Source organism: Excalfactoria chinensis, chromosome 12 (genome assembly GCF_039878825.1).
Source record: "Excalfactoria chinensis isolate bCotChi1 chromosome 12, bCotChi1.hap2, whole genome shotgun sequence".
Classification (NCBI taxonomy): domain Eukaryota; kingdom Metazoa; phylum Chordata; class Aves; order Galliformes; family Phasianidae; genus Excalfactoria; species Excalfactoria chinensis.
The window spans coordinates 3939743-3964355 of NC_092836.1; the positions used below are offsets into that span (position 1 = coordinate 3939743).

The 24613-nt window shown below is 44.3% G+C and overlaps 1 protein-coding gene across 9 annotated transcripts in view; it reads left to right on the forward strand.

Moving 5' to 3' along the window:
• Positions 1-24613, forward strand: part of FOXP1 (forkhead box P1) — a 341511-nt gene that overhangs the window by 26360 nt on the left and 290538 nt on the right. For 7 of the 9 annotated variants that reach the window (XM_072346976.1, XM_072346974.1, XM_072346975.1 and 4 more), the window contains exon 2: positions 13085-13211. The exons of the other annotated variants lie outside the window; for them this stretch is intronic. The gene's annotated coding sequence lies outside the window, so the exon portion shown is untranslated. The remainder of the gene's footprint in view (positions 1-13084; positions 13212-24613) is intronic. 9 annotated transcript variants of the gene reach the window in all.

Genomic DNA, 24613 nt, shown 5'->3' on the forward strand with positions numbered 1-24613 from the left:
TTATGTTTGTGCTGGCCACAGGGACACTCAGGAGCTCCTCAGTGGCTGTAATTGTTGCCTCTTCAGCTGTGTGAAAACTGTGGCCTTCTGTGCCAGACCATCTCTGAAGCCTTCTCTGCTGTAGGAGCTGGGCAGGGCTGGATTTATGGGGCCGCCTCCCCAGGCAGCTGTTGATATTCAATCATCCAGGACAGTCCCATTGTCCTCCATGGGTTGATGACATGTTTCCAGTGCAGGCCCCGGTGCAGATGTGCGGTATTTCCCCTCTCGGAAGCTGCCATCTGAGGCACTCCCACCAGCAGCCCCGCACGCTGCCTCGGCCTTCTGCAGCGCTCCGCCTCAGCCTCACCCAGCACAGGGTATTTCCTCAGATCTCCTTGTCCTCTCTGGAAGATGGAATTGTGGGAGCCTGTGTGGGAGGCGGAGGGATTTCCAGTGCGTGTTGCTTCATCGGATTGAGGGATGTGTTCCTCGGGGGCCTGCAGGGACCGCAGGTGAGTAGCTGAGGTATGAGGAGCTCTGGCCGGAGATGGAGGGTGGTGAGACAGGGAGGGAACGTGCCGAAATGCAGGAGTTCTCACTGGAGGCATATTTGAAAGTTGGTGGTGAGGAAACGAGTGTATCATCTTTTTGTCTGAGCAATTAGTCAGGATGGGGGCATTTCTGGTAAAGACCCCATGACTAACACACAGCGTGGTGGGAAGTCCAGAGCGCTTCATGAAATTCGCTTTGAGGTTTTCAGTGCCTTCGTTGAGGTAGATTCACTTTTCACAAGAAGATGGGGTTCTGTTTATTCCCCCTTCTATTATGAGAGGAAAAAATAAGTACATATATTGAACACCTGTGTTTGCAAAACCTCTAATGCGATATGCACTGCTTCTCAGCAAGCCCAGTGCCGTGAGTCTCCTGCCTGTAGCAGAGCTCTTGGTGGAAGGTTCTTGTACTGAGTCCAGGATAAACACAATATTCCTTCACTTTTATAAGGAATGCGAGCAGATGCCACGGAAATGAAAGCTCTTGTTGAACACTGATACTGCAGCCTTGATCTATCTCTATTTTCCTTTCCCTCTCTCTCTCTCTCTCTCTCTTTTTTAATTGAAATGTGGGAAAACATCTTAGTTGTTGCAGAGGGTTTTTGGAAAGCCGGCGTTTCCCACACGCTCAGGTTTGTGCAGTGCCTTTGTAGGTGGTGTGTGGTTTGTGTCAATCATCAGTCTGGTGCTAATGGTGGTAGAGGCACGCTCAGGCTCTGAACCTGACACCTTGCACATTGATCTTTGCAAACACGTTCCTACAAGCTGGGGGGACTGCAGACTTGTACTCAGTTTTCAGCTGTCTCTGGAGTTCCATTTTGTGCAGCGGGTGAAGGCAAAACACCGCTGCTTTAGCATCATCGGATGTGTTCCTTGGTCTTTCTTTAGCCTCGATATCAATTCAGGCATTTCATTTTATCCCCAGCAGATGAAGCAGCACCACAGATTGGCTGTTATAATTAATCTTGTGCAGGAAGCAAGAGTGTAATGTTTCAAAATCTCTTGCTGAAGAGGACACTCCTTGTACCTACTGGTCGTCCAGTCAGAATTTGGTGGGGTAAAATATGACACTTTTCATTGGACTGGATGTGGGTTTGGTGATGACATTTCAGGGGATCGATGTACTAGCCTTGCTGGGTGAAACTTGAGTCAGTTTTTAAATGAAATCTGTCATCGGGGCAATTTGCACCCGTGGCCTTCTGCAATCTTCTTGTTACAAGTGGTTACTTCTTGCTGCTGTTCTGAAATGCACTACCGAGGGCTCATCATCAGAAAGTGAAACTCCCATGTCAGTCCCGTAATGTCAGCGTGTGATGATGGTACCACGTACTCTCGGTGCCGTATGACTAATTATTTTTCTGTTTTAGAATTTTCTTTAGAAATGCTATGTACCTTCTCACATAGTCCTGCAGTGCTTTGCGGGGCTGTTCCTGCCAACTACCAAACAACCCTGAGAGTTGTTAGAACTTTTAAACAAGAAGTGGAGGTGCTCAGCAGTTCTCAGAATTGCTCAGCACCTTCCAGGATAGAGCAATTAAAAGAAAAACAACAACAACAAAAAAAACCTCAACACACAACAAAAAACATGAGAAGTAGTTATGCAAATTGTGACCTTTAAATGCATTTTATATTTGGATTGAAGTTGCTAACATGTTCTTTCTGTTTTCCAGCGTGATTCTGTTTTCGGGTGCTCCTCTTTGTAGTGGTGGAGCAGAGCGGTCGGTGTCCCTCCTCAGGAATAGAGCAGGACACGATGCCTCAGGATGGCAGTCACCATGCTCTGTGATAGGCAATGCATCAGTTAGCGAGGAGTCTGAATAGGTGGATTTTAATTTCTTTGGAGGGCCTGACCATGTTATCTAGATGGCAGATTCCTCATTAGCTAGATGGATTAAAATTTATATCGTGGCTGATGCCTCTCCTGACTAATACGTGTAAGTAACAGCTCGTTCTACTAGAGCTATTGGATGTGGCTTGGGTGGAGGAGAGGAATTGGCTTCTGCAGAGGATATTTGCAGAAAGTCACATTTCCACCATATGTTAGCAGGAGTCTCTTTGGATGCAGGTTTTGGATAGAGTCCTCTGTGTTGCTGTAATCTGGTTTGTCCTTTTTCTACCGCTAGTTCTGAATCATACCATCCACTTGGACTCTTGTAAGTGTTGTCTTGAAGGACGGTGGGAGCATTTCTGCTGGCTCAGTTGGTGTTCACCTGTTCTTTCATCTGGGTGAAGAAGTAAGGTATAGGGAGAAATTTTGGGTCTATCAGGAGTGAGAAAGACTGCCAAAAAATCTGAAAAATACTTTCTGATTTGAAAAAAAAAAAAATAAAAAATAAAGGTACCACAAACCTCGTAAATCCCGATTTAGGTCTGGCTTTTGACAAATCATTATGCAGAAAGGGAAATATCCTTTTAATTTTTAATAGCTTTGCAGTGAAGTTTTATTAGGCAATAATCTGGTTCCTGAGTGGATAGAAGATAAGATCGAGGGCCAAGTAATTTTTTCCCCTCCTGTGCAGTTTGGAAAAGGGGAAAGCGGTCATAGTGAGACGTCTGCCTTAGAAAACGCAGAGCAGCATCCTTCTTTGTGCCACAAGCATACAAAATGCCTCCAAATGGATATTTACAACATAAATATGTTCAGGATGTGGGTAGCGAGAGAAGTGTGGGAATAGACGCGAAGGTGCATGGGAGTGGGGATGCGAAGGGGGAGGTGTGAAGAGAGCCAGGAGAGTGTGATGCACATTTTGCAGATAACTTCTCTTCGTGTGCCTCCTTCCAGAGCCTGGGTGTGGACTTCCTTCTCCTACCAGTGTATCCTGAGGTTTTATATTCGGCACAATGAGGTTCTCATACCTGTCTCTGTTTGCTAATGCCATTATTTCCAAAGCAGTTCTATTGGCAGGGGACAGCCGCTAATGATACATCTGGGCTGGTCAGGTGGCTTCACTTGGAGTTTGCATGGTTGTGGTTGGCGTTTCTTACGGCATTTCTCAGGCACAGCATGCAGTAGACATTTCAGTGGCACTTAATAAAGCAGTATAGGGCGCTCCTCGATAATATAATCCTTATGCCAGCCTGGTTGCTAAAGCCGTGAGTCCCTCAGGCAGTAGTAGACAACTACTCTTGGCGTTGCTGCTTGTTTTACTGTTGTCTCGGATGACTAGGCAGCATTTCTGTGATTTTAAAGCAGCGTGTTATTGCCAGTATCTGGGATGAAATTACCACTTACAGATGTAGAGGTGAACATCCAGCTCCCTTTGGCTGTTGAGAAGCACTGAGCGTTGCTGGCTTGGGGGAGGCAGGCAGCATGGAGCACCTTTGGTGTGCACATTGTTGTGACTTGCATGGAGTACCAGCAATGGGCATCTGGTCCCCTCTTGTCTTTTTTTCCTCTTACTTCTGGGGAGGAACATCTGCTCGCCTGATTATTTTCTGTATTATTTCTTTCTTTTTCCCTTTTTTTTTTTTTTTTTTTTTTTTTCCTGTGGCTCTTTCAATTTGCAGGGAATGTGTATTTAATGTAAGTAAGATGTTAGCTTCTGTCTAGTTTTTCAGCAAGCATTCCAGTAATTACTGGAGTACCTTCGAATGCTACAGCTGCTATTTCTAAGTTAAGGAATCACATTTTCCAAGCATTTATAACTGAATTCACATGGGTAAAACTTGGCATTCAGATTGCCGGCCCACATATCTTGCATTTTGTCTTGATCCTTTATGTTCACATATCAGTTTTGTGTAAGATTAAAGTGGTAAAAGCAGCTTTTTGCTGCTCTGGGTGGGCTTGTAGTAATGACATCTGATGGAACTGTTGTAGTTGAAAAAAATAAATATTGGTTTGAGCTTTGAAATTTTTGTTTGTGGGTTCTACTGTGGGATGATGTCTTTTTATTTACCTTCCTTCTTCTTCCTGTCCTCTTTACCCGTTATTGCTGTGAAGAAGTCCCTATTGCTTTAATGTTACTTGTTGCTACCTCTCTAAGGAGCTTCTTAGAATGTGGTCTGACTCTTTCTCTGCTGATGTCAGGAAATCCCTTCGTGCCAAAGGATGTTGGCCAAGGCCAGGCTTCCCCCCTTACCCGCAGCAATATTAACTTGGCTTTTCCAAGTGCTCCTGGAGAGCAACACACCCAGTTCCTGTCGACTGCAGGGGAAAGAAAAAAACCCACATGGCTGAAAATTTGTCTTGTTTTTCCTTTGCAAATAGTAGCATGTCTGCAGGGTTGCAATGACCTGTGGATTGGTTGCACTTGCGGCAGTGCTTTGCTCTGAGCTAATTGAAAGCATGGTGGTTTTGAGGATGTCCCAGTGCTGCCGTCATGGCTCCAGCCCTGTCGTTGCTCTTCAGGTCCAAGTGACTGTTTCTCTCTCTCCCCTTTTTTTTTCTTCTTCGGCTGTGAAGTCTGGTCCAGAGGAAATATGCTGCATCCAAAGAAATACATTCCATTTTTAAAACTGTTTTGTAACACACATTGAAAAGTAATGAGTAAAAAAAGAACAACAGCAAAGGGAAGAGGTGAAATTTGACCTCCAAATAGATTTGGTTGATGGGGTGATACTTAGAGAGGTTTTCTTTCAAGGGAAAAAGGTACAGTCTCTGGGCAGGTATGCTAACTGCAGGGCAGGTAAGCTATACAACAGAAGCTAAAGTGATGGATCTGGAAGAGCTGAATACTGAAGTAAATGATATTATTTAGTAGCATGAACTTTATCTTCCAATAAAAGCCCGAGAATACTGCCATTCTAATTAACTACCAGTATTAATTTCTGTCGCTGTTACAGACAACGGTTTTACTCGCATTTTAACATTTGAGTTGCTTAACTGTTCTTTGCAGTGAGTGTCCCTTTAACAGCACATGCAAAATGATGTTTCACAAGTAATTTCAGTCCAGGAAAGAAACATGCCAAAGTTGGAAGGGAGATGCTGGCTTTTGTCTTGAGCTCGGGTTTTTATTTGCACAGGGTGTGCAGTTAGCTGGTATTACAAGGGCTCTGCCTGTCCCTGTGCTTTGCCCAGTGTTTCCCCAGGTCACGGAGAAGCACATGTGAGCATGTGGACAGATTTCTTGCCCAAGGTGGGACTGGATGACTATCCAGAGAGCCACCAGCATCTAACACAACAGACCATAACCCCAAGTCCTCCTCCAACTGGTAATAGTGTATGGGCAGGCTCCGTGAGCAACATGGTCACGTGGTCCCATGGCCAGGACCTGCAGGTGAAGCATCCAGTCAGGGCTGTGGATTTTGGCTCTGAATTTTATGATGAATGTGAGGAATCCATCCCTCTGGAATGCCATAAATTCACACGGTGCCATAGATCCACATCTCCATCGGTGCACTCCCAACTGCCTTTGTGTGAGCAGAGCCAGTTGTGTGGTGGGGGAAAACCTTTGGGGATTTGCGGTGCGTGGGCTTGTGGTGGAGGACGCCTCGTCGGCAGTGCGTGGAGCGCCCAGGAGTTACGGCAGGTCGGCTGGCTGCTTGTGGTTTGTTGTGTCTGGTTTGGTTCCTACTTTTTAAGTTGCAGTTGCATTTGGTCATTTGAAGCTTATTTTCGTAGTCTGGCCAAGCCAGCAGGATCCCCGTGCGCTGCAGGGGAACATAAAACATCAGCCTTTAAGCTGGAGTGCTCAGTAGATAAGAATTTTAAGACTCTTGCATCATGTGCTGTGTCTTATGGGCTTATTTAGTATACTCAATTTGATTTAATTTAGATATTGAATAAGGGAAGCTCTTTAGTAGCCAGGAAAAGTGTCGCCTCTTCTTTCCCCATTTCCTTACAGACAAGATGGCTGGGAGGGCTGATTTTGGCTGGGATTACGTTGATTTCATTGTTGGAAGTAGCGGGGTGTTTTCAAACTGCGTAAAAATGATGTTGCACTTTGTCTGTACTGTTAAGCTTTCAGGAAGCAAAGAAGAATTCTTTGGGCAAAGAAGAATTCATCTTACTTCTGCTTTTCTGTAACAAAACATCAAGAAAATAACTTCTGCCCCTTTGCAACTTAGGAGTTGCAAAATGAGCACAGTTCTTGGTCAGGTGGCTCTGCCAGCACTCTCCCCTTTGTATTCCCCATTGCCTAAACACAAATAAAAGTTGTAACTGCCTTGCCACATATGTCAGTGTGCATGCTGATGGCAGACGTTTGCCTTGATGAAAGGTTTGGTTTGGCTCCTGTTTGCCTTGGCAGGACCGAGCCCTGCCTGTGAGCAGCGGGGCTGCCAGGCGGCGTTCCCGGGAGATAAGGAGAAGTGTGGGGATACGGCTCGGTGCTGGTGGCCCTGCTGGAAGGGGCAGGGGCAGACAGCCTGCCACAAATGATTTTACCATAGCAGTGGGGGTGAGATGATGGGATGAGTGAAATCTCCATGTTACAAAGGCCACGTGTCTGGGAGTTCAGCGGAGTTACAGGGGTTGTTCGCAGATCCCTCAGCTGTAGGCTGGATGGAGTTCATTTCTGTGCAGTACTCGCTGAGCGTGGAACTGCAAAAAAACCCAACCCCGCACGTTTGGATGATGATAAATTTGCATGCCCGGATAACCTTTCATTTGAGAATATTAATTATTGCATGAGTTTGCGCTGCCCTGGAGTAATCACAGCTGGGTATTCTCTCAGCCTGGAGAATCTTCAGAGTGGGTGAAAATCATCCCAGAAATCTGTTTAAAAAAGACAGGGAAAAACAACGACAACAAAAACAGAAAGAAAAGCAGGCCTCCCAAAGGCTGTGGTGGAACCCAGCATTAGCAAATGCTTCTAGGAAGTTTGACCGAGAGCCATATGGCAATGTGGGGAGTATTATCCATTGCTCCAAAAGTTGGTCTGTGAATCAGCCTATTGACTTCAGCAGCAGTTAATCATGTGCTTCAGTTCTTTGAAAAGGGTTGCATTCCTGAATCATGTCCTCTGATTTTAACCACTAGACGGTACTTTGTTTTGTGGTAGCAGACAAGTCCAGTCATATTTCTGTGACTAAGTTTGCGAGTTCTGACTGCACCCCCAGTGAAGTACGCTGATGAATATTCTTCCTCTTATCAAATTGGAAACATTTGCCACTGTCCTTGAGTTTTAGGCTCAAACCCGGTGTCTTCCTTCGGTGCAGCTGGTGGGACAGCACAGGACAGTGTGATTTCATATGCCCGTCTGCTGAGCGATGTGATGTAAATAAACATGGGAGAAACCAGTGATCTCCAAATATTGCCCTGAATTCTGCTTTCCAAAGCCCTGAGTGTTGTTGGTGGTGATTGAATCCATCCATTAAGGCAAGAACCAGTTGTGCCAGTCTGAGTTGGGTTGTGTTTGAATGCTGGAGTGCGTCCTGGATGCTCATACTGCTGTGCTGCGTCAGGGATGAGCTGGACTGGTTTGGGGCTGCACTGCTGTGCTACAGAAAAGGAAAAGAGGGAGATGAGGTGAGATTCAGTCTGTGGGAACTTGTGATTTGCTGCAACTGTTGAGGATTTAAATGAGTGAGGTATCAGCCCCTCGCTGGCCCGAAGCTGCAGGTGTGTGCTCAGCCTTGCAGGGTGGAGGAGGATGCTTGCTGGGATGTGCCAGCCTCCAGGTGAGCACCACTCACGGCTGCCCCGTGGTCAGTAATGCTGGGACTTGCATTCCTTCCTCTGCAGTTCCCAGCAGCTTGCTCCAGCCTGTGCCTTGTGATGGGATCCGGGGCAGCCCCTGTGCTGCTACCTTCTCTGGCATGGGGTGTGAGGGGAAGTACTGGGAGAGGGTGCTGGTGCCTCACTCCGGGGCATTTGAATCGTTAGGTTTCAGCAGAATTTTTGGTCTCACCTTTCTGTGTTTTTACAGCTAAAGCTCTTTTTACTTCCCAACTTTCAACATCTGGAATTCAGTTTCAGTTTATTAAAAAAAAAAAAAATTCAAAATCTGCAGTCTGTATGAAACACTGATGTCTTTGCGTTTTGCCCGCATTTTTTTTTTGCTTTAATTTTGTATCCTTCATAAATGCCAGAAATCCGAAGTAGCTGCACATTCAGTAGCTGCTGCTTTCTCCTTTGTCTCAGTCTTAAGCAGTTTTTTTGATTATTTTTCCACTTAGACACTTTTCTAATTGGGGATAATACCAAAATGATTAATCAAATTAAGTATGAGAGCGAAGTGGCTGATGCACAAAGCCGCGTGTAGCTGCTGTCTCTGTGCAGTGAGGTTGCCTTGCTGGAGCTGCTGTTGCTTAATGGGCCTCTTAGGCTTTTTTTTTTTCTCTTTTTTTTAATAAGGTACTGTGTAGATCCCATTGACTTCAGTTGTTGATTGGGATGCCTGACAGCCGGGAAATTAAGCCCCTTCTTTGTGCCCGAGTTGAAGGCCAGATTTTCAAGGATTTTCAATGCTTAGCACCAATAATTGGTGTTAGGTATTTTTTGGAAAAAGTTCAATTCTCATTTGGACACCTAAATAAGGGTGAGAGATTATGATACTTGTAGCGACTGGTGTTACTGGGGTATGCTGAAGGCTTTTTGGAAGATCCTGGCACCAAACAAGCTCGTTATTTTACTGTCAAAATAAGAGCTTTGTTCTTTTGCGTTCCTACTTCGTTTGCAGGCACTGAGCATTTCTGCAAATTCTGATTGTGGAGGGAGAAACTTTCTTGCTTCTGCCTCATTTTTGTGCGCTTGCTGCAGCGTGTGTGGAGGGAGGGGGGGGAGCAGAATGAGTTGAGTAAATTAGACAACTGTTGGAAAAAAAGGGGACATGCAAAATCAAGTGTTCTACTTGCGTAATCTGTTTAACACCAGCGAGCCACTGAGCCTTGTGGGACACGGGAATAAAAGGAACATCTGTGCAGGCCACATGGCATGCTCCAGAGGAGCCCTCCATCCCAAGCAGCTCTGCTCTATTTGCAAATAAAAGCTCCAGCCGACATCAAAAAGTTGAGGTGGATCCCAGCTGAAAGGGAGAACAAATGTTACCTTTCCTCACAGCGAGTTCCTCCTGTATGCAGCCTTTGTGGTCCTATTAAGGATGCTTTCAGCATGTGTTTCTGGTGGCAATTACTGTTGGTTTTGTGGTTTGTGATTTTTTTTTTTAAAGTTATGTTGGAGATACATCCATGTTGAAAAATGTTAGGAAATGGCAGAGCTTCTCAAACTGAAATCAAATCCATGTGAGACTGAGATAAGAATAGGGATGATAAATACATATCTGCATTGTTAGTTAGATTGTTTGTTCTGGTTGGGCTGTTTGTTCTAGTTGCTGTTTGTGATTGCTTGTTTGCTGTATTAAATATTTCTTTGTTTCTCATCCCCTGGTGCCCACGCCCTGGGATGCAGAGCTCTGCAGGCTGCCCTTGCTGCTCTTCTTTTGCTGCAGCGATGGTGTTTGGTAAACAGCCCCATCCTGAGGTGGGGCCCTGGGGAGCTGTGGCTGCTCCAGCCCCTCTCCCTGGGTGCCCACAGAACTCTGAGGACGAGCAAGCAAGCATTTTGTCTGCGCTTGTGTTTTGTCTCCACTTGCAACCAGTTAGAGTGCAGCACTCCATGCAAGACTGTGCTGAGTTCATGGCTTTGCCTCCTCTAGACAGGCTGTATTGTAGTCTGTATCAAGAAGGCGTGTATTTTTTAATATGCAAATAGGAAAGGATGGTGGTTTCATCTCTATTCCAATGAACCCAGGGTGGCAATAATGCTTGTTTAAATCCCTGTGGAACAGATTGTATATGGCAAAATTAATGTCTCAACTCTCCAAGTATTTTCTCTAAAATATTTGAATTTTTGCATTTATTGTGTCGCTTGTTTCAGATAGAGAATGGTATCAGCCATGCATTCAAAGCTTAATTGGTGGAACACAGATTTATTCTAATTCAAAACAGTCACTTAAAAACAGTTTTGTGTATATGTATACATGGGCACAACTTTTCGTACAGTTGTCTATTTTGGAGCGGTCTCTTAGGCGTTGATGTACGAGTTGAACCTGTTTTCTTTTGTGCAACATGGCTTTAAGAAATCGTTAGTGAAAACAGTATTTATAGTTTCATTGCAGTCAATAAACATCCTAATGCGAGTGGTTCATTGAAGTTTTACCTTTGATGGGGCTTTGAAATGTATCCTGCGAAGCAGAGCCCCAAGGTGTGTATATCTGAGTCTGTTCCATCAGCACACCTCAGGCTCCCAGCCATGTGTTCGTGTTCCCACCAGCTTGGTTGTGTTGTGTTCCCTACCAGCTTAGTCCTGCTGGGAGAGGACCAGCCCCGCACTGATGGGGCGCAGTTGTATCAGTCTTCCAGGCCATCAGACCTGTGTACATTTGCCACGGAGATTTAAGTAGTGAAATATTAAAACTTGTCTTTCAAATCTGTTCAATATTGAGAAGATTAATTTTTGTAGGGGGCAGACTAATAGGTTTCCTATTCTGATTAATACAGTGATAATAAAAACGATGTGATTGCTGGAATTAATGAAACCCAGATTCACGTTTCAAGGTTTGATTGACTTTGTACTCCAGCTATGCTGAAGCTGCTGTATCTCATCAGCCCTTATTTAGCTGTAGCCCTCAGAGAAAGTATATGGGAGTGAGGCAGTGCAGGGGAAAATCTGTAATTGAGGAATTGTCAGGGAATCTTCCGTGGGAGAAGTTGGTCCAAGAGCAGTTTGGCTTTGCTCACCTGCAGGTTGATTAGAGCTGGTGTTTTTAACCCAGCAGGCTATTTTGGTGAAACTTGCTGGAGAGGAGTGTCCAATTCAGATGTGTGGGCGCATCATTAAAGGCTTCAATTTGTCAATGCCAGATCGAACTCGAGTGCGTGGGCAGATCATTAAAGGCTTCAGTTTATCAGAACCGATCTCCCCGGCGTTTCTCTCCCCACAGGCGGTGCATGCCATGTCCCCGGCTCTCTGGGCTGTGCTTCATGGAAGATCCCCAGCAGCCTCCATGTCCACAGGCCTTGCTGGGCTCCTTCCCTTGTGCACCTCCAGATGTATGATGTGTGCGGTCTACTCAGCTGCTGTGATGGGTACAAACTATGTGTGTAGGTGCAGCCGTGCTCTGCCCTGTGCCTGTCTGCAGTAACAAACGCAGCCTTGGATGTGTGTTCTGGCACCGTTTGGTTGCTCCTGTAAAATGTTCGCTCTTCATGAATAAAATAAAGCTCATGCAGGATGCAGGTCACTCTGGTTTGCAGGTATTTCAGAGCCTCTGAGAAAGAAGCTGTGTTTAGCAGATCTGGTGTTTGAAAGGCCCTTTTGGATCTATTTTTGTTGTGCAGCACAGTTTTATAATAGAGTCTTGTAATCCCTATATTTAGGTTTCTGAACTGTTGTGATCATCTTTGAGCCATTGTATTGCATTCAGCTAAGAATGGGAAAAGCCCCGAGGCCAGAGAGAAGTATATTTAAAAAAAAAAAAAAAGAAAAAAAAAGAAAAAAAACACAAAACCCAGAAAACTCCACCTTTTTCCCTTCTGAAATTCAGTGCGGTTGTTGCTAAGACAGTAACTTGCAGGTGTTCCTGAGGAAGGCTGCCATGGTGCTTGTGTGCCCCAGGTTGGGTCCTTGGTGCTGCCTGAGTGCTGGTAAATGTGGAGGGCTGAGAGCAGCCACTCTGCTGGGGATGGTCCGGAGGGAGAGCGCCAGGGAAGGCAAAGGCAGCCCTTGGGATTTCTGCCTTCATATTTTTTCCTACCCCAGTCCCTCGGGACCCTTCTTCTGTTGCAAAGCTTGTTTTCTCCTCAGGAGGTTATAGGACAGAGGCTGTCCCACGTGCCCGTGCATCCATCAGAGCAGCAGGCACTGGAGCTGCTGCTTAAATCCCACCTGATTCCATGGGTGCAGTGCTCATGCACCTCAGGCCCTCAGCTCCTGTTTCTCAGTATCAGCTCGTTCTCACCGTGGATGTTTTGTCGATGGAGAAAATATACCTCTCTTTTAAAATACCCTTATTAGTAAAATGGGTATTTAATTTGTACTGCAAGCAGCTTCCTCTGAGCTAGGCTTAAATTCAATCTGTGTTACTAATAGCTGGGGAAAAAAACATACTAATTGGTATTTCTTAACTGATGTTTGCAAATTTTGCCTTTTCACCCTGAACATCAAATAGTTTTTGTATGTGTTTATCCTTATCTCAGAGGGAAGATTATTGCTAACAAGAGATTCTACATTTTGTTAAGGTTTTATCAGGATGCAGCGAGGCTGAGAGTAAATATTTCAGAAATTCAGACTGTTGTATTTTGATAATGCAAAGTAGGTTAAAGTATCGGAGTTTTGTGGAACAGTTCAGTGTGTTTGAGCAGAATATGGGTTTGGCAGCTGACACGTTTTGGTGTTTAGAATGAACATAAACTTGCCTGTCGGAGGAGCAAACTGAGAATCTGAAATAAGAGCATCTTTAAAAACCTTTCTTAATACTGTAAGTTTCAGTTTCATTTAAAGCAAAATAAATTCTGCTGTGTGATAGAGCAATGTTTGATATGTAGAAATGTTCCTGTAACGCTCCGCGCACCTCCAGCACTTCTAACTGCCTTTTGTTTTCAAGGGGAAACGGTGGGCTTTGATTCGATTCTAACTAAGTGAAGTTTTAAAACATGTTTTTGTCTTTCAGTCTCCTGAGAACATTTTTTTCTGAGTGATTCCAGCTTCCAGACATTTGCCATGATAAGGGTTTCGATCCTTTCCCATATTTGCCCTGAGTCATGAGTGGATATGTGTGATGCCTGCAAGTAAAACTGGTGAGTCACCAAAGCCATGTTTGCAGTAACTCTAACTTACAGTCTCTTTCCCTCACCCTTCTTTTCTTTTTGATATGGTGGGGATTTGGGGTTCCTTTTTTTGTACTGTCTGTGTTCATAAACAAGTCACCACTATTTTGTACCTCTCAAATAAACACGTTAATTGCATTGAAATATCCATGATATCAAATGCTGTCAATACTGAAAATAGACTGCCTTGCTTGCTTTCTTCCCGCCGTCCCCTCAAGGCCTCGGTAAAGTTGTGAGCTGAGGGTTTGGTAGTGTAACTTGAGTTCAGTGATGCAAAACCGCTGCCCAGAGCTGGAGTCATACAGACAGACAGGGTCTAAACATGCTTGTGTGTGCAATTCATGTAATGATTAAATATGAATATGGAGAGGCCTCCTCTCCATCATGTGTCAGAGGCTTTGCTCTCAGAGGAGCCATTGCCAACGAATAATTAGCTCCACTGTTTGCTGCACTTACATCCCAGTGACAAAATGGTGTCACTGGTACACAGGAGAGCCGGCCCCGCTCAGCATGGCATGTGCTGCGAAGCCTGGCTGCCTTCCTCATGGGGGACAAAGGGAGAAATCCTCCAGCAGCCAACTTGGACAAGACAAAGAGAGCGGGGAAAGGGAAATCTGATCATACAAGAGAATTGCAAGATCTGTGTAAGAATTTGTTACAAACTAGGAGATCTGGGTAATTAAATCCATAGGAAATGGGAGCATAAATTGTTTTTTTTTTCCAAATAAATTGATGTTTCTGTTATAATTTTAATATCCCTCTGTGTGTTAGAAAGTGCATTACATTTCAGAGATTACAGAAACAGAGAAATTCACACATCAGTGAATTGTGATTTTTTTTTTCTTAAGTTTCCATTTTTTCTTTTTTTTCTTTTTTTCCTTTTTTCCTTTTTTTCCAGAGGTAGCATAATTACCATGTCATTTAGCAAAGATTATAATAGCTGTGCAGTTTTTACGGACTGGTGTAGTAAACAGTTGAATAAACCCATATGGCAGCTCAAAGCGTGCATGCAAGAGAAAGATTCTTACCAATTCCTTCATGTCTGAATTACCAACCTTGCTGATACAACCAAGGTCCCCAAGCAGGGAGCAATTCCAGCCTTATCCAGTGATGCAAGAATTTCTCACTGCTCTGTAGCACTTGAATCAATTGATTTTAATCACGCTGGTTAGTTAATTAATTATTTCTTTGTTCCTACGAAGCATGCATAGGAAACTTGGGGTTATGTACAAGGCACATGCCACTATTTAAGGCAGCCCGTGCATGTGCTTGATACATTTCCAATAATGGTTAATAATGTCTGGAGTCCAAATCTCATTGTTCAAGTCACTATTAGAGGCCAAAAACACAGTACTGTGATAGCACCGTGGCACTGTTTGTAATGGGTCTTTGTGCCTGGTCTCAGTGGCAGCAAATAGAAGTACAGAGTATTTTGAAGCTTCCCCTTAACTCCACAGGTTGAGTTATGGAGATATGGAGTTGTGGCTGACTGGCATCCTGTGTAAAGACAAGGCATTCGAGCCATGTGCCCTCTGGATAGCTTCTGTATTAAAAAATAAAAGCAAAAAGAAGGATTGTTAACTCCCTCCAAACGCTGACTTGAACGAAGGAAAAGATTCATGCTATTCACCATAAAATTCACTTACTTCCAGTTATCTTAAAATTTTCATGTCACATAATAGCTTTAAAATATCTTTTGAACGCAGTAGACTCTCTAGGTGCTTAGAAAATATTGCCAAATAATAATATGAAATGAACAAGCGTTGAACAGTCCCACTGGAAAGGAGCAGTTGGTCAACACTGGTGCTTATGTTCATCTTAACCCTGATATATGGCCAGCCCTCCGCCATAATTCTATCAGGAGATGGGAAGTTGCCTAGCAATGGACTGACTGTAGAGGGTACGTGTTGAGCTAATTCAGTTTTTGTTCTCATTTCCTTGAGAGTTCAGTTTAAAGGAGTGATCCTTTCTCCAGCTGCAGCAAGAGCCACTTCTTGGTATTCTCTCTTGTTCCCCACTCGAGTGTCCCTGATGTCAGGAATTCATTCATGGCCTTGCTCGTTTTAGAAGTTTCCAGCTTATTGAGTAACCAAATGTGGTTTCTGCTGATTGTGTTGGCTGAATACTTGGAGCCTTTCGAAGAGATGAGAGCTTTATTTGAAGCGGAGCATCTAGTTGTATACCATTTTATGGCAGACAAAGGTCATCTAGGGTAAGCAGCCAGAACAGTCAATTGCCTCATTGCAACACCTAGGAAAATGAAAGAGAAAGATACGGTAAAAGGTTTTAACAAATGGCTCATCGTTATAAATTTTTAAAGTCAAGGAATTGGTGCTGTGTACGTTTCTAAATTGGAGATAACCATGCTTGTACAATAAATTGACTTAAGAACGGAACAAATCAAGGTGATGGGGTGGTACTAAAAACCCCATCATGCAGCACTGTGTGCGCCACAAACCTGCAGGGTCTGCGTGCTGGGAGCATTCCCAGCCTGCCTGCTGAGCCCTGCCCTGCTGTGAGTGGGGCAGTGGGCAGGAAGCAGAAGGGTCAGCTGGGGAACAGCGGTGCCTCCGCGCTTCTGTCCTCCAAGTGCCTCTGCTGAGACATCCGCGGCTCCAGGAGGACTTTGCTTTTCTGAAACTTTCCTGTCTGGAACTTTGTGCTGGGCAGAGGAGGAGGGGAGAAGCAATTTTAACAATTTAATAAACTACATAATATGTTTTATAAGCTGGTGTGAATGCTCCTAAGTATTTTGGTTTTTTTTTCATAACACAATGAACCTAATATTGGTAAAAATACAGATCTTAGCTGCCACCATAAAGAGAGGCTAGATTTAATAAACAGTTATGAATGTTGGCAGCTGCCTATCAGATTGTATAACATCGGCTATAGCACATGAAGACAGTGTCAACTTACATTTTATCTCCGAAGTATTTTCAAAGCGTTTATTTTGCTTTCTCTTGAGTCCTTAACCTAATTCAAGTTATATAATTGGCTGAATATTTTTCCACATAGCTAATTGGCTGGGTGCCAGCGTGGAAACCATTGTCTGACTTGATGATGATCAGAAATTAACATGACATTTGCGTGGTGGTAATGGAATACATTAGTAATGTAATTCATGACTGTAAGAAAGAGACCATCATCTCCCACCTCTGATCAGCAGGAGGGGCTGGGGGGATGATGAAATGCTCCCAGCAGGCACCTCACAGCAGTGGCTGGCCAATCTCTATGTCAAATTTAGTTTTAAATTCTTCAGACAAAGCTGTAATGCTTACCAATTAATTACTACAAATGTCAATTAAAAATCTACCAAATAATACAGTAAGATTAAATTTCAATTAAAAAAATTACATTTAACAAGGAAGATACAACATTATTTTAATGAATTCTGCTGAAGGTGACAGTTTATCTAGATATATTTATGCTGTGTAGGTGGATCTAAATTCATTGGATGATGTTAACCATGTTACCCTGTATACATATTAGTTTTGAAAATTATTTCCACTTGGGCTGTGTCCTGGAGGAGACAGGGCATCAAGGGGCATTTCTTATCACCAGGAGAAAGGGGAATTTCACGCCTTTTAAGTACAAAAATAGTCTCACACCTCAAATGAGGACTTTTCTGTAGACCAGCTGTATTAGCAGTATTTGTCACTGCTTGATGTTTATGAAACTGAATACAGAGTTTCTGTTGTGGTAGCAGAACAAGCTGTAACTTTGCTATGCTGATTTACTCAGGACAGTTTTTCAAGTGATCTGCTTTCCCATACGAATATCCATTATCCTGGCAAATCACTTAACAGGCAGAGATTTTTGCTGTGTGAAGGTGGGGAGCTTTAGGCCCTGAGCAGAGCTTTTATCTACAAAGCTTCACTCCAGCTTGGCAGGGCCTGAGAACAAGGTGAAATCTCATAGTTACTACTGCTGTTGCTTGAAGACATGTTTTGAGCCCTGCACAGCAGATGTGTTGTGTGGTGTGATGGAATTGGGAGTCTGCGTGTGTTTGTGCAACAGCACCTTGGGTGCAGGGTGCTACCCTGCAAAGTAGGTCTCGTAGCTGGAATTCCCTGGAGAGGCGTGTATTTGTTTTGAGCAGGTCAGGTTCCTGCGGGCATGGAGCTGGTGGGCAGAGGAGAGCTCTGTGGCATTCAAACCGTGTGAGCCAAGGACTCGATGTATCATCTGAAGAACAGCTTTCTCAGCTTCCTTGCATTTATTTTCGAGAGCTTTTATTGTGTTTTCACACCATCCCATCTAAAAGAGGTAAGAGGGAAGGCATAATTGAGGAAACAGATTTTGTGTGTCAAGCCAGCACTGAGAAAACACGCTCCCAGGGACCAGGAGGCTCCTTCTCCTTGGCATTTCAGCAGGTTTGAATGTGAAATAAAAGCCAGCCAAACACGCACATTGAAAATCAGAAAAGCCGAAAGCTGCTCATGGCAGGTTAAAGTAATGATAGGCTCTTCAGTAGATGGGCTGTGGTGCCTTACTGCTGTTCCAGCTTTGCCTGTTGGTGGGTGAATGCAACAAGCACCATCTCTGTCACTGCCATTCAGGTACCATTGGGTATTGGTAACAGCTTTACAGGATCAGTTCTGCTTCTTGCTATTATCTGATAAAGCTATAATCAGCAGGAGATGGGAGGCAGCATTTTGTTCCTGTAATGGCCTCAGGAAATGGGAGCTGTGGAAGTGTAAGAGCAGCTGAAACATTTTCTCACCAGTCCTCACAGACAGCAAGGCAATAGAGAGAAAGGTGGAGCAAGGCAGGCTCATTTCCGTGCTGGCAGCCAGAGAGCTTTAAGAAAGCAAGCAGGGGAGAGTGGGTGCACGTAGCTTCTTACCAGGAAGTAATGGTGTGAGGAGGCTGTGGGCCAGGGGCTCCCACTGGCCAAGCAATCAGGTGGGAGCTGGAGCTGCTGCTTTTAAAAACCTACCTTCTCAGGGGCTTTCAGCTCTGCACAGGCACAGTCATTTTCTGGTTTGAGCCCTGGGATGAGACTCCTGCCCTGGTTGCTTTCTGAGAAGTGAGGTCCTTCAGGAGCTGGGCACCTCTGTACCCCACGTATCAGTGCAGTGGGGTGTCCCATCATGAGCACCCATGGAGTGTCTTGTCTCCTCACTGGGGTCTCATGTGGAGCTTGTTCACATTCTCAGCACCTCTGATGAGCTGATCTCATGAGCTTTCTGCCTTTGGTAGGGAAATTCTTTTCTCTGTGAGAGTTGGCCAAACATCTTGAAGGAAGAATGTATTTGACATTGGAAGAAATATTTACATCTCTTAGTCTTTTTTTTTTTTCCCCTTAGTGTGAAGTTGTGTCAGCTATGTTACACTTGAGGGAACACTGAACTGGGGGAGGATACTTTTATAAGCTGCCCTCTTTTTGCCGGTTTATTCCATGCTCTCATCCTCTGATTTACATCCCATCTGAAGTGAAAATACCCAGGCTTCGGTAGTTTGTTTACCTTTGCTTATATCATTGTGGGGACCCGAGGAGATGTAGGAACTGTTCTCACTGTGACATTTGCACGAGCTGCGGGGTAAGGTGAGAGCAGGCAGATGCCGCACACAGTGAGGAGGCAGCAGGGCTTATTAAGTCTTACTCCTTCCATGGTTTATAATATGTAGACAAAAGCAAACATCTCCAGGGAGGGCTGATGGAATGAGAGAGTGGGGGAAGCTCCCTGAGCTGGTGGCAGATCCTGACCCCACTCTTGGAGGAAGTTGTGTGCACGGGGCTGCAAGGGGTGTTCCTGCAGAGGGGTCCCAAAGAACTGCTGCAGCAGTGGCTTGGGGGCACAGGGTGCTTCATAGGACAAAGCCATCCTCCTGTCACTGTAGTACTGCTCCTGGGGAAACACTGAAGTACTCTTTGTCTTCATTAATACACCTTCCTAGTAGAGCCTGAAGAGATCATTCTTTCTTTCAGATACGTAAGGAAACTGAGTACAGAGTTGTTTGTCATGAGAATGGTGTTTGTGTATAGTGGCTGTAAGAGCCCAGATTCTGATCAAGCGGGGAGACTGCTTCATCATCAGCTAGCAGAGGGGAGAGCTGGAATCATAGAATTGTGGAATGGCTTGGGTTGGAAGGGACCATGAAGATCACTGTGGGCTGGTGACCACCCACCATCCAGCCTGGCCTTGGGCGATCCAGGGATGGGACACGCACAGCTTCTCTGGGCAGCCTATGCTTGGGGATGAAACGCAGTGGCAGCTCCCTTCTGCCAGGGGTATGCGGATGGCCTTGGGAGCCTGCCCTGCCGAGCCAGCAAGACCTTTGCTCTAGAAAAATTATGCATCATTGCTTTTAATAGCCCAGTTTGGGATTGCAGTGTGGAGCATCTGAAGCACTTTGGGACCTTTGTTGGTAGGAGGTACCTCAGGACCGGGCTGCATCCCACTGGCCGCGGGGTGAAGGATGGCACCACTGCAGAAGGGAGGACAGCATTGGGGCCTTTGTGCTTATTGTTCTCAGCAGAGCTGTACTGGAACCAATAAAGTTGCTGCCACCACTGCTTTGAGTAAAAGAAACTGCAGCTGAGAAAGAGAGGCAAAATTATGAATAAAAAAGCCAATGCCAAGCCCATTATTTTTACTCTTAGAAAAAAGAAGCATCTTTCCAGTCTTTTTTTTTTTTTCTTTTTTTTCCACATGGAGTGAATCTTTGGGACACTAATGTTCCTCTGTCAGGTTTGTTTAAAGATTGTTTTGACAGTGCCTTTTTGGGGTCAAATCTTGAAGTTTTTCTCCATGTGTTTCAGCTAGGCAGTACTCCAGTGCCTCAGCAGAGGCTTTTCCAAAAGAGGGAAAAACTAATGCTGCTCGATTCAACTGAGAATGTTGTCTAAACAAACAAGAGAGAGGTGCAGGTTTTTAGATTTAAAATACATACATGTATATATTTTAAGCAGCAGAGAATGGTGTTCAGCTGAGCAGCACGTGCCTGCAGGAGGGCTCGGGGCAGAGCCCTCATCTGCACCCTGCCCTTGGTGCTCTAAGGCTCGGCCTTCACATGGGTTTCTGGGTTTTTATGGGCTTAATTCAAACCTGAAGTCTGCTTCAGTGTAATGTTTTTGTGGTTTAATGTTCTTGGAGATTTTTTACAGTGTTTCTTTTAAATTCTGTCACTGAAGTGTATGAGAGTTGACAAGTGTAAATATGTAGTTAGACAATTTCAAAAGTGTATTATTTACTGATCGACCATAATGGCTCCAAAGGAGCCATTATACTCAATCATATCATGTCACTCCGTGGCACTTATTATGATGGTAATATGGATATGCATATTATTTTTTTTTAAAGCAAGAGAAGCTTTATTGTGCATGTGTAAAAAGCTGTTTTTAATTGTCAGTAATGCTCTGAGCTTTTTTTCAATATATTGAGATTTCAAACCACCTATGGCTAGCAGCCTGCCAAGCGTGGTAGCAGAGATCTCTGTTTGCGTAAAGATGAAAAAAGCCATGCCTGATATTTACAGCAATGGGACTGCATCTCCTTAATATGGCTCTTTTATGGCTTTATTAGATCCGAGGGCAACCTAGAACCCTAACCTGAGAGCTTGGCAGGTAAAAGCTTTCCGTTTTATCTCTGCAGCTTTCATCTGCTCCTGTAAGCTCTTTCCCTGACTTCCTAATTGTGTTTGTGACATTAGCAAATGGCTGGTCTGAAAATACCGTGCAGCGTAAGTCATGTTAATACAGCGGTCTTTTTTTAAGGTGTCACAGAAGATGTCTTTTTGTAGCGCTGGGGTAGAGAAAGGAAGAGGGAAGGCAGAATGAGAACATTGAACCATAAAAAATAAGAGAAAGAGACAGGCAGAGAGCTGGGAGTGCTAAATATGCTTCAGCCTTTTGGTAGGGTTGGTCTCAGCTGAGGAGGAGGTAGGAGCTGTGAGCGGGAGCTTCCTTACTAGGAAATGTCCACAAGGCTTTTCGTGGAGAAGGAAGGAGAGGTGAAGCTGCATTGAGAAGTATGGGGAGAGAATCTGCCACGGGGCACAGCAAACCCATTGTGGAGCAACAGTAGGGAGAGGAGGAGGAATCAGAGGCGTTTCCTAATGTAGAAATGAGGATGTGTCTGGCTGTAGCTGTTGCTGCTTAGAGGTGGGGAAAGAATAAGGGAATCCAGCTGTGCTGGGCAAAGGATTGGCAGAAGGCATGAGTAGGGTGAAGCCTATGTTGTGGTTATAGACAGTAAGTGAAGGAGAGGAGACCTGATGAGGGTGAGGAATGACGGACCGTAGCAGGGCTGCCCAGGGTGTGGGACCTCCTCACATGTGCAGTGGGAACTCTACCTGCTGTTAGGCTGCAGAGGGAGCAGGAGGTGCCTTCATCTCAGCTGCAGGGTGTCAGAGCAGGTGACTGCTTTGTCTTTGCTATTCAGACTTGAGGACCAAATCTGCTTTGTTGCTCTGTTGTCAGAGGAGTTATTTACACTGCTCAGAATGAAGGAGGGCTAATTACTGACTGGCTTTTTTCCCCTCTTATTCTAAAGAGCCTTCCATTGGAAATGCATTTTGCTTTAAATATGGGAAAATTAACCATTAGATGCTAGAATGAGCCAATTTTGAGTAGTTCAGGGGTGGAAGGACACGCATGTGATTTTGCAGATGATAAACTGACAACAGACAGATTTCGTTGCAGCAGTTTTTCAAAGAATAATAGCAACAAGGACTTTTAGCCAATTCTGCATTAATTCTAACTTGTCTCTTTATGAAATGGTATTAAAACCATTTGTTCTCTTTCGCAGTACTGAACAAGAAGCATAAGAGGGAGTGGATACCTCTGCCTCTTTCTGTCCTTGACCTACATAAGCAACTGCATTTGGGCGCAGGGCTGAGCCTTGTACTTGTGAAAAGACGAGGGAAGGTTAAGCTCAAGTATTTCCTTTGAGATGCTTCTGCTTAGAAGAGTTAGTTGCTAAAGTGTCATCGACTAAGATACGAAACATCGGTGATATTTCCATTGGCATTGTTAGCTGAATATTCCTAATGAGTGGTGGAGCTTCTCATTTGTATAAGGGTGGGGTTTGTGAAGCTGCTGTGCATTTGTACACACACACGCACTAGCACACAACACTTGTTGATGATTCAGAGCAGGAGTAGAGTAATTCAGATCTTGGACTGCCTCACGTGTGATTGGCTTCCTTTCTGGGGGACTTATTTTAGGGAAAAATCAATGTCAACTGAAAAACATTCCATTCTGAAAAGACAAAAATTCCCCTACTTGTGAAAATGTGTCTTGGCAGCTGATTTAACTTATGATACAAGATTTAACACTTTTCACTAAACATGAATATTTACCATGGCAACAGCTACGTTATGGACCACATGTTGGAGACTTGCACGTTATTGCAGAAACTTGTAAGTCTCTGTGTTCTGCTCAGCCCTTGTTCACATTGTGCGGCCATGGTGTGCCTGGACCTCTCTCCTGTGTGTCCTGCGAAGTTCAGAGCTGTGTGGGTCTGCAGTGTCCTTGGTTGCTCTGCCTGTGGCTGTGCCCCATGCTGCTCTCCAGGCCCTTATCACCTCTCACTTGTGGTGTGGGTCACTTTCTGGGGACTTGGTAAACGGGGGGGGTAAATGGGGGCAGGCGCTGGCAGCCACCATCTCAGCAAGGAGGTGACATGTTGCTGTGCTCCAGGCATGGGGCTCTGAGCATAGAGTTATTAGAAGAGGAAGCAAGGCTGGGCTGCACATACCTTAAATGGCAGCAGATTCGTTTTATTTATTTTTGCAACCTAGAAGAATATAAATTCTCTTGCTTTAGGTTGAAGCTAGCACGGGGCCAAGCAGAAAGTACTTATCCCAGAGATAAAGGCTGTGTTAAAATGTGTCTTGTACCTGCAGGTGGAGATGGAGGTCTTCTGGGCCCTGATGGTGGCTCCGACCTTTCTCTTTCATTACGGTACTCCAAATTAAATAGTTCATATTAGTGGACTTAATCCTGTGCAAATATATCTGTTTTTAAATCCTGCCAGCCTACATATACGTGGCTAAGAAAAAGGCAACAGAGTAGAGACCTCTGATTCTTCTTTTACTCAGATATCCTATTGGGATTTCAGTTATATGTGAATGTTACAGCTTGTTTGTTACTAAGGTGACTATGGTGTCAAGGTTATGGGGATGGTGTAGTATTATCAATGCAAAGATAACGCAAAAAAGAAAAATAGTTGTGTTGGCTAACATCATCCTATTCCTATGGCATAAAGTTGCACACTGTCCTACATTTCAATTCTCGTTCTATTAAATTACCTGTTTAATAATTTGAATCCAGTGTTATTTTTATATTATATTGCAAATGTGTGACTGTGAGGTTATTTTTAAGATATATTTATTAAGGGAATGAATACAATAAGACAAGTCATTGCAGCCCACATACAGTTCCTTGACTTCTCATTTTATGATGTTTCAATTGCATATGATTACTGAATGTAAGTTTTAACTTTTATGGGGGTTCATTACAGATGCAGCTGTGTAGAGAGAAATTCAATAGAAATTTGATTTTTTTTTAAAGCTTTAAAAGTGTATTGAGATGGAGCAACGTGATGGAATGTAACCTGAGGCTTCCTGCTCTGAGCTTGGATGCACACTTGTGGGGTCTTCAAGGACTCAGATGCATTGCAGTGGGAATTTGCCTGTTGCTGGTGGTGCAGAGGTCTGTGTGTTTGGGGTGCAGGAGGTCACAGCATCCCATAACCACGGTTTTTCCCTCCTCTGGACAGCAGATGGAGGAGCTGTGGTGTCTTCAACTGGGGGAAGGAGTGGATTGAACTGACTTGTGGCGAGGACCGGGATGAAGTGCATTTTGCTGTCCTGACAGGGGAATGCAGTTTCAGTGAATTTGTGGTGTTCTTTTCTGATTGAGAATCTGAGTAAAACTCAAGAGAAAGCAACATTAAGAAGAATCTCAGCAAGCAAGTGCTGGGAAAACAAGTTTAAGGGCACATTTGAAGGTATAAATGTGGTAAATGAGTAGGTCTACTGGTGGTTAAATTCTGCGGTTCTTTGTGTGAGTTCTAAACAGGGGCATATCATATCAAGTATAGTTTAGTGGAACAATTTTTTGCCATAATGTGTTTGTTTTTAACGTATGGGAATGTAAACTTCTGTAACTGTATGATCATGTCTCAGTATCAAGGAACCCTCATATTGAAAACTATGACATTGGCTGTAAAAAAACCTGGTACGCATTACAGACTATTTCCAAACATTAATGTCATGTAAGGTTGCAAACTGAAATCCAGAGCAAAATTTCTTGGGATGTAAGGAGGGAAAGCAATTTAGTCCTCCAGATTTATTCACTGATTCTCAGCCTTTGCTGTGCTGGTGCAGCTTTGCATCTCCTATGGCGATTGCAGTGGTTCCAG